General features: G+C 33.0%; 1 long non-coding RNA gene across 1 annotated transcript; it reads right to left on the bottom strand.

Annotated features, from left to right (window-relative positions):
* Window positions 1-7,675: 7,675 nt before the first annotated feature.
* Window positions 7,676-10,229, bottom strand: LOC117680593 (uncharacterized). Its single transcript, XR_010712273.1, has 3 exons — window positions 9,881-10,229; window positions 8,241-8,340; window positions 7,676-7,846 (listed from the first exon to the last, which is right to left on the bottom strand). It is a non-coding gene; the product is annotated as an uncharacterized lncRNA (long non-coding RNA).
* Between the last annotated feature and the right edge of the window lie 522 nt (window positions 10,230-10,751).

Genomic DNA, 10,751 nt, shown 5'->3' with positions numbered 1-10,751 from the left:
AGTTATCAACTGTTATAAAGTTATTCATTTTTTTTCTATTCAGATATTAATTCTATATGCTCATGCACATGTTTCTATATGCAAGTCTAACCGAACACGCCATCGAATATTTTATCTGAAACGACATCTTGTGTACAGTCAGACATTTCGTTTTCTCTTCAGGCTATATGTATTTTGCATGTATTTACACATTTCTTGATTTTTTGATATATACAATTAGTTCGTAGCTTTTTTTTTTTCATTTTATGGACACGTATTATATCTCTACCGTATGCAATCGATTGAACATGCATTTCAAATTTCTCGAAACCCATTTTTAAGAAAAACTAGCGATTTTTGTACCATATATTCTTGAATAACGTACACAGTAACGGTTTTCTTTATGTCTGATGGCCAGTGATCGGCCAGATGTGAAAATTTTAATCCTGCAGCTTGTATGACACATCTAAAATAAGTCAAACTATGGTCATTTAGGATATGTACAGAACACTAGTTGCACGGATCGGTTCAGTTTGCTTTTTAAACAGAACGCTTTATTTTTTCCACGGTTCTGTTTAAAAAATACAGCTGTAAGCTTTGTGAATGGTGTGCTTGCCTTTACAATGAGGTGATCGTGGCCTGAAGCCTTTTACTTTTTGCGATAATGATTTTAAAAGTAACATACATGTACATCGTTACAGGGGAATATAATAATCTTTGTGAACAATTAGTTCATAGCTTTTTTTCAATGTGTATCGGCCCGATCTTCTCAAATTGTCGTTTAACTGCATTCCACCTGTATCGTAAACGACCGTGTAGTGAGCGACCAGCGCGCTAGTTACCTTTCGTCGTCGAAAGCAAGATTTTTGTATTGTCTAGATGCCCCAGTGGTTAGTGCGGTGGCCGCTCACTGCTAGGAGAATGGGTTCCAGAAGTCGTGAGTTCAAGCCCTGGCCGGGGCGGAGGTGGAGCTTTACAAAGGTGAATTTCTCTGTGATGATATATATATATATATATATATCAAGAGATTGTTTCGCAACTTAAATAATTTTTAACCGGGTTTTCAAACGGAAAAATCCGGTTATTAAAATGGTGAAAATGGCGGGCGGGCGGGCGGGCGGCTGCCAAAAGGGTACCCTCATTGTACGGATAACTCCTCCTACAGTTTTCAAGATAGGAATTTGTTCTTTTGCAGATCAATTGTACATATATCAGAGGTGTGCATATTGCTAGGATTTTGATTTCCGATAATTTATCGAAAACATACCAGCTTTTGAACTTAGTCATTTTTTGGCAAAATATTGCATATAGGGAACCCTCATTGTATGGATAACTCCTCCTACAGTTCTCAAGATAGGAAGTTGTTCTTTTGCGGATCAATTTTACATATATCAGAGGTGTGCATATTGCTAGGATTTTGATTTCCGATACATGTGTAATTTATCGAAAAAATACCAGCTTTTGAACTTAGTCATTTTTTGGCAAAATATTGCATATAGGGTACCCTCATTGTACGGATAACTCCTCCTACAGTTTTCAAGATAGGAAGTTGCTCTTTTGCAGATCAGTTGTACATATATCAGAGGTGTGCATATTGCTAGGATTTTGATTTCTGATAATTTATCGAAAAAATACCAGTTTTTGAACTTAGTCATTTTTTGGCAAAATATTGCATATAGGGTACCCTCATTGTACGGATAACTCCTCCTACAGTTCTCAAGATAGGAAGTTGTTCTTTTGTAGATCAATATTACATATATCAGAGGTGTGCATATTGCTAGGATTTTGATTCCCGATAATTTATCGAAAAGATACTAGCTTTTGAACTTAGTCATTTTTTGGCAAAATGTTGCATATACATGTAGGGGTACTCCATTTCACTGGATAAGGGTTGACATGGATTATGGATACAGTTTACATAAAAGAAAACCCGGTTTGCTGTTACATTGACAGCTTTTCACTTGTTTGAAGAGTAAACCCCATTTGAACCCCGGGTTTACAATTGAGGTTTACTTTGGGTTTTTGTTTTTTTTTTAATTTTTGTCCACTCGGGTTTGCATTTTTTTACTCGGGACTTGCTTTTTGGGTCAACTGTACGCACTAAATTGTGAAGCAGACCTGTCTTTTATCTTACTATCCTACTGCCTGTAATTCCTGCTCTTTGTACATGTATATTTTGAATACACATGTACTGTCTGTTTTCCGGGGTATACTTCTGATCGGGGTTTACTCTCTGCGTCCACAAAGGATTTACTAAGCGTCCACTCTAGTAAACCCGGCGTTATCCCAGAAAGTTAACCCAGCGTTTAGTTGGAGTTTACTTTCTGTTAGGTTGGGTCTGGTCGATACTGTAGGATGGGAATCATTCTAACTTTTTTTTGTCAATAAATATAACTTGAGTATATGTTACCACCACCGATTATCGTTTATAATTTTTTAGAGTAAAAAATCATATTGTTTATATTTTTCTTTGCAATTTTTAACCAGTTAATTGTATTTTAAGACCACCAATAATATTTCAATATATTTTTTACAATTATATTAATTATGAATGTTAGGATTATTTTTTGTGTGTTTTTTTTTAGGTTGGTATGTGTGTTTATGTGTGTGTGTTTGGGGGGGGGGGGGGGGGGGTAAGGTTAAATCCACTTTAGCAATCAAATAATTTAATATCATCTAACACCTTATTGCCCATTTATTTAAACTCCAGAAATTTTTAGTTGTGGGAACTAATGTCATTTTAGCTACTATTTATCAAACATATGAAAATTATTTTTATAAAGGTTTTCGTGCGTCTGAACGATATCCAATTCCATACTTTAAGGGAAAAAATCAGCTATTGTGAAAAATGTTTTAGGAGTTTTTGGAACTATTTCTTTTGTCAAAAAAAACCAAAACAAACAAACAAAACAACGTAATTTTTGGCACATTTTTTATCCTTATGGTTAAAATTATATGCCAGGAGTTGATTTGGCTGATGCATACAAGTAAACTAGTTAATTTATTGGAACTTCTTTTTTGTAAAACAGAATAAACATAATTTTTCAGCATCTAATTGATCCCTTGGATGTAAATTAAATTTCTGAAATCTTATTGCACATATATAAAAGTTACATCCTTATCATATTCCAAAAGATGATTTAGATACTGTGTAGAATGAGAGGAAATAAAAGAGTTTCGGATAAAACAAAATAGTAAATCAATATTTTTGGGACTCCATTCGATCGACGCCATGAACCAATTAACTAGAATTTAAACAACATTTTTCCTCTACATTTGCTATACTTCGATTTTGTAGTGTTGTTTTTAGATACGCTTACCTGTGTTTAACTGTCTATTTATTTGTTAAGTATTCTAACAGTTGTGATCTTATACATATATAAGGTATGGACATAAAAAGCAAAATCAAGACTGGCAATGTTGTTACTTTTTACACTTACCTCCGTATTGGTCTTTTCCTCTGTTGAATATTCTGACAGATGTGATGGTATACACAGCCTGTAGATCCACCCTCCACCAGGGATTGGTGTCGCCATCACCTGTAACTGTACACTTGTCTACAAGATGATTCGTTCCTCTGTTGCCATCCACTGCATTTGCGGCGCTATAGTCAGATTTTGTTGATGACTGTTTTGCAGGTTTACCTAATGCGATGCTCAGCAGAACTGTCAACGATATTCCAAAAAATAAGATAATGATAAGAAGATACTAATTACTATATTGATAGCTAAACTTGCTTTCATAGATAGAGCTGTCATTAAAAATTTCTGAGGATAGCTTAATGACTTGTATTCAACACTTTTTAGCATCAGTATGTTACATGTTGAACATTGTAAACTAGTTCCATATGAACAAGAGTAGGCTTGCAATGAAAACACCAAAATTTGATGAAAATATGCATACCTAATAATACACTTTAAAATGTTCAGGGTAGGAATCTTATCTCCTTTAAACTAAGCTAGTGTGTCATCAAACGTTGTATAGCCTAAAGGCCCCAACTACATTTTTGTACTGTTTATTATCTGCATTTGACTCCTGTTTACAATTTCGCAACAAAGTTAAGGTGGCAGGGGGGCATTTTTTCACAATTCACTGTATCTAGGGAATGTGAGTTTTCGAAACTCTGTACATGTAACTAGAATTCCCACGTTTCCATTCAGCACAGATACCTTTCACTTCTTGTAAGGCCAATCACTATTTTTCTGTGAAAATTAATAGCCAGAATGAGTACATTTTTCACCAAAGTGGATTCTCTGAGATTTCAACACTCCTTTATTTGCCCATTTCTCTTTTCAGCTTTTTAGACCTCCCAAAACTTATTTCTCTGTAAATGGTTTACCTTCCATACCGAGCATATATTGCAACATCACACGTCAGATGGGCAGTTGATTTTAATCCCAGTAAAACCAAAAATCTTGATTTCAGTAGAAAAAATATATCTCATCCCCCTGTGCAGTTTGGTGTCCATGGTCCATTTATACAAAAAGTTGATAGTCACATCCATCTTGGAGTAAATCTCCAATATGATGGAGGTTGGAAACAACATATTAATTCTATTCATGAAAAAGCTTGTATAAGGTTAAACCTATTGAAACTTGTTAAATATAAGCTATGTAGATGCTCTCTAAAAAAAATATATTTTTCATTTATAAGACCAGTTTTAGAATATGCTGATATAGTTTGGGATAATTGTTATGATAGAGAAGTTAAACTTCTAGAAGATATCCAAGTAACTGCTGCAAGGATTATATCAGGTCTTAGAAGTAACTCATCCAGGTCAGCTCTATATGATGAATTGGGTATTGATCTACTATCAGATAGAAGAAAGGTTCATAAACTCACATTATTTTATAAAATGGTCCATGGTCTTGCTCCCAAATATCTACAGGATTTACTTATGCCATGTACACCGCAAAATAATTACTCACTAAGACACCAAGATGATTTTAAATTTGTTATACCCCAGATAAAAACAACTGCCTTTATGAACAGCTTTCTACCTTCATCTATAAAATTATGGAATGAATTACCTCTTCACATTAGAATTTTACCAACTGAGTCTTCATTCAAAACAGCCATAAAAAACATATTCTTTAGAAAGCCAAACAAACTTTATGAATTTGGAAACAGAAAAGCAAATATTATACATTGTCAGATTAGAAATAATGCAAGCAATTTAAATGCTGACCTATTCAATCATTTTTTGTGTGAAAATTCTATTTGTGATATGTGTGGTTATGTATCTGAAAATGCTTATCATTATTTTTTTGTCTGTCCACATTATGATGCACAGAGGCAAGTTTTTATACAGTCAATAAGTAATTTACACTTAGATATCCCCATCTCTCTGGACTTATTATTATATGGGGACAGTAGTTTGCCCTATAACGAAAATGTTGCTATATTTAAGATTGTACATGATTATATATTAGCTACCAAAAGATTTAAGTTTTAATGCATTATTCACAGTGTCACTCAAACAGCTGAACTGCTAGCTTTCTACAACTATTTTTCATTTTGTACATAAATAATACCCGGTACCAATTTTGATTCCACTTATTTTTTATATATATTTTTTCCCTTTATTTTTCTCTACTATTGTTACATTGTACCATCAATGTCTGTCAAATTGACTGTTAAAGGAGAGGGCTCAAATAGGCAGATTGCCTGCTGCCCAATCCTATTATGTGATTTTTTTTTTTTTTTTTTTTTTTTTACATAATAAAATATTGTTTAAACTAATCACACGTCAGAAGCTTACTGGTTTATAGTCTACTTTGCCCCATCCACCTACTCTTTGTGTTATTCAACTCCCATCTGTTACTTGCAATTTCATTGTGTAAAGTCAACACAGCAGTCATAGTCGCAAGTTTCATATTTTGCTTCTGATTCTCATGTACATTACATTAATGACTTTTAAATTGCATATCAATTTTACAGCTATTATAATTTCAGAGAGAGAGAGAGAGAGAGAAAGAGAGAGAGAGAGAGAGAGAGAGAGAGAGAGAGAGAGAGTGTGTGTGTGTGTGTGTTTTGAGAGTTTACCTTCATTACAGAGTGCCCCTGTGAATCCACCTTCGCATGAACACTTGAAAGATCCATCGTTGTTACTGCATCTTCCTCCGTTGTGACATGGATCGTCCAGACATTCATTAATATCTTAAAAAGTTCATGAGTTAAAATATAATAACTTACAGTTTCATAAGTAAGACAGTGAAAGGAACATGGTTTTAAAAAAGAAAAATAATTATTATAATCTTACAAAGCGCATCATAATCAATATATTAGGAGAAATTATAGTGTAACGCTAATTGTTTGAATATACTGGCATTATAAACCTAATCCGGATTTCAGAGGTATGTGCGGCCATCTTATGAATTTGAGGATAAGAATGTGTTTTGTATGAATATTGTGAACACAAGAACAGGACAATACCTTTTTAATCACTTAAAACAGATGTCGAACTGCACAGCTACAATTTAGAAATCTAAAAAATATGTGATCAGGATTGATCAAACCTGAATCCACACAATATTCATTAATATTTTTTTAAGATTTAGAATTAAAAGAAATCATGATTAGTTTCTGCTTCCTTCACCTAAGGTAATAAAATATGCATGTGTTTATATTCGAAAAATATATTCAAGCAAAGTGAATATTTCATCTATTTCAACTCTAATATCATATTTTGCTTAAAGATATATGCTTGTATCGTCCACATATTTATGAAGAAAAAAAATTCATACGAGGTTGAAAATACCCCCCCCCCCCCCCCCCAGAAAAAAAAATTTGATACACTTAGTTTAGGAAATTTCTTTTGCGAGCAAAATTAATAATGATTTGTCGAAGTATGTTAACGTTTTTGCAACAAAATATTATCAGTGAACAATTTTGATGAAAAAATATTAAATATAACAACCATATTAACAGCCTTCCTCTTCTTCTTTTTTTTTTTTACAGAATAGGCTCTTTTTGTATCTTATCGACATTATTATGATATTCGGTCATAATGTATTCACAGTTTAAATTTTTGGATTAAAAGATCCGCATTTCGTTTTTCTTTTATAAATAAAAACATTGTACACGTATCATATTTTTTTTTTGAAAGTTAAATTGAACTTAAGTGTGCTAGGTTTTATTTCCTCAAAAAGATTTCAAGATAAGTGCAGACCGGAGAAGGTTGTACCTGGTAATGTTTTAAATGCAGACCTTTACCTTCGGAGAAAACAAAAACAAAGAAAAATCATGGTAAAAAGTACAGAAAACAATAATGTTGAAATTTTTGATAGATACATGTATCAAGGCAATGCTTTTTCAATGGTTTATTTCTATCATTAACAAAAATTAGCTCTTTAAAAATACTATACACGCTTCAGTGCGTTATGATGTTTGCACAGCTGTACGTGTTTTATTTCATTTTCATAGGAACATTTTAATTGTCAATCAATTTATTTGCTAACACTTTCAATGCGTTGTTCTAGACTGTTGGCATTGCTGGTGCCGTGAATGTGGCTCAGTACTCGTGATATCCAAGGAAATAATAATAAACCCGTTTCATTTTACATGTTGTGTAATTGGAACCAAAAAACTTAATTTCCTGGTTTCATTTACATCCATTTAAAATATCAATTATTATACAAAATACTAAAGCATTAGTGATTTACTTCCTCTCATATCAAATTAGCATATTCACCTGTACAGCCAATGTCGTTTTTCCACTCTCCGTTTGACTGACAGTTCAGCCGTCCTGAACCAGACTGGGAGTATCCGTCAGCACACGAGGCGTGTATCCTCCTGTGTATACCAATGGCGTCCTCACGTTTTATTGAACCCAGATCTATTCCTTTTATATCGGGAATTCCACAATCTTATCAACAAAAATACAATAAATTTCAACACTGAAATTAATCTGATCAATACCTAGGATGAATGGCTACACTTTCATTACAAAAAGGTACGACAAGTTGTCAATTTCTCTAGTCTATTGTGATTGTTTTAGTTTCTATTTATATCTAACAATTTAAATTTCTTGGCGTATATTTAGTATATTGTGTTAGATTAAAACATAATACTTTTTGACAAATGGACTTTTATTATTTTGGTTAAGATGAGTTATTTTGTTTAAAAAAACAAGCTCTTTTCGACACTTAAGTTTTTGTCAAAATGCATAAGGACAACCAATAATGTAGATGTACATTTAACGCATGTAGATTTTTAATTGAATCTAATTGCATTTAAAAAAGGTTACCGGATGATATTACCTGACAAAACACATTCAAAGAATTTATCCTCAGAATATCTCTTGTGTTTACATGTCTCGTTGATTTCACATGTTGAGTTCGAACAAGCACCAGCCAGTTCCTACCAAATAAAACATTGATGAACACGAGAGCTTACTGTAAATGTAACTTACTAAACCTTCTCTCAAATAATGAGTGTTTATCAAAATGTACAGTATATATGTATATTTACGTGATTATTTCAAAAATTGTATGCAACGGAGTTTTGAACGTTTTAAAATGGTCCGCTCAGATGACAAACTTTGAACTGCATGCCTATTTTTTTTTTACGGTCGTAGATGCGAGAAAATTTTGCTGCGTCAAATTTTCTTTATCAACCAACAATTAAATTAATTATGCAGTAACCGTGATATCGATAAAATATGATTATTACAAAGCGCATTTTCCCGCTTAAGTGCCCTTGATGATCTTACTAATTTTCTGCTAGCTGCTTCAACTTGCGTGGTTGCAATAAATGGCTGCTGGATCAATTTTGTTTAAATGTGACGGTAGTTTTTATCATTATTATTTTTGCTGCGGAAAACACATGAATTGTAAATATCTAATGTGTCTGAACGTTACAAGTTATATTCCTTGAAAGCTGTTCTATGTTGCTAAATTGTGCTGATTTCTCGTCTCAGTTAGGTCACCCCATTCAATTCTCACTAATTCAATTAATATTCGAAGTGTACAGAAGCTGAAACAAGTGTATATAAGCTAACACATGTGTTAAGAACACATTTTACTTATGGCATTGAACTTTATAACAATCTGAATTTGAGAACTTAAACCCTAAGTAAACAACGCCCTAATAACAAAGTAAACAGTATGATGAAACGAGGCGGATAAGACGGACGACTTGTCTCTTGACTCTCAATATAGTTACTAAAAACAATATTATAACAGTACACTATTGTATGTTCGTAGTGGTCATGTGATTAGGCAGTCGCATGGTACAAGCAGATGTATTTGTGGTTTTGAGGTCATTTAAAAAAATCAATATTGCAAAGGCATAATCATGTCAAAATTCACAACTGAATTATAAAATAACTTGATGTTATATCACATTATTTTATAAGAAACTGTAATTTACAATGCATGTGTTGAATAATTTTGAAAGTCACAGGGTTATTTTCATTAAAAAATAATTAATTTGTAAGATTTTACAAGGGTCGAAGAAGTTTTTAAGTTACATAGCATATTTCAAATTCACATGTAAACAAACTACATGTGTATCCATTTACATGTATAATGTTCCATTAATCTATGACATTCATTTTTCTTCGCTATAAAACTGCATGATAGCCTTCAATGACTTAACCTAATGCGTCATTTTGAAGCGTATGACGTCATATTTTGAGTACAGCGAGAACAACATCTCTTTTCAGTGTGTATGATATAAGGGACATCAAAATTGTATGTAATAACATTTGTTGTTTTCAATTAAAAGATTAGTATAAATTAGTTTTGCTAATAAATAGATTAATGGGTACTTTCGAAGTTTGCAATATACCGTGATGTCATATTGTACATTTCCCGTACTTTTTGTCTGAACGGAGTTTATTGACAGCCTTAACTGTGCTGCGTATATAGTCTTTTTTTTAGGACTTTAACAAATTTACCTTTGGCCAATGCTCCTTTTCACTGTACACCCATCCAGCATTGTCCATGTACCTTGTCTCCGCTGTCGTCTTATTTTCGTAATTCAGTTCACAGTAATTAGCCCCTTTGAAATAATTGACCGATTTACACCGAGGTGTCACCATACATTCCGTCACACAGTCCAAGAAACTGACTTCTGTGAATGACTGGATCAGTTTCCTATCCAATCTGTGTCCTCGCTGAAGTTGAGAGAAGCCCGGTTTTAAGCTGCAATAACACGGCACAAGGAAACTTATTAAAAACCACGAACATCGAAAGATTCGGAACAGCAACATTGTACTGCATGTATAAATATACAGTATACAGTGCGAATGCACACTTCGAAGTAATGATAATGCACCGTATGAGTTTGTAATTGATATAGGGTTTGTTTTTTAAATTTTTGATTCCATTATATGCAGAAGTGGGAAATCAATATGCACTGAATTGGTAAAATGAATATTTGATAAATAAACTATGTAAAGCAATTCGAGCTTCAAAAAAATATTTCATTGTGTCGTTGAAGCCAGGGAAATGCTATCGACTTGTCAATAAAACGTTTAACCCCACCTTTGGCTTTGAACTTAAGGCGTACTCAGTCGTACGTTTCTTTTTTAAAAGAACAATGTATAATTATATAAATTAAAGGAATATCGTGTAGTTTTTTGGAATATCTTTTGTGGATCATGTTTGACATTACAGAGGAGGAAAACAATTAGAATTAGTTTTTTCTCCCAAAATCTATTCCATGGCTGAGACATTCTCGTTGCCAACCTGCACGAGACTCTGCCTTGTCCAATTACAAGTAAAAAGTGTAAGTGTAAAAATAATGTACGTCGATGTCTTTTAAAG

Source organism: Magallana gigas, chromosome 1 (assembly GCF_963853765.1).
Source record: "Magallana gigas chromosome 1, xbMagGiga1.1, whole genome shotgun sequence".
Taxonomy (NCBI): Eukaryota; Metazoa; Mollusca; class Bivalvia; order Ostreida; family Ostreidae; genus Magallana; species Magallana gigas.
The sequence above is the reverse complement of the archived record's forward strand: the minus strand, read 5'-3'. Positions and strand labels throughout refer to the sequence as shown.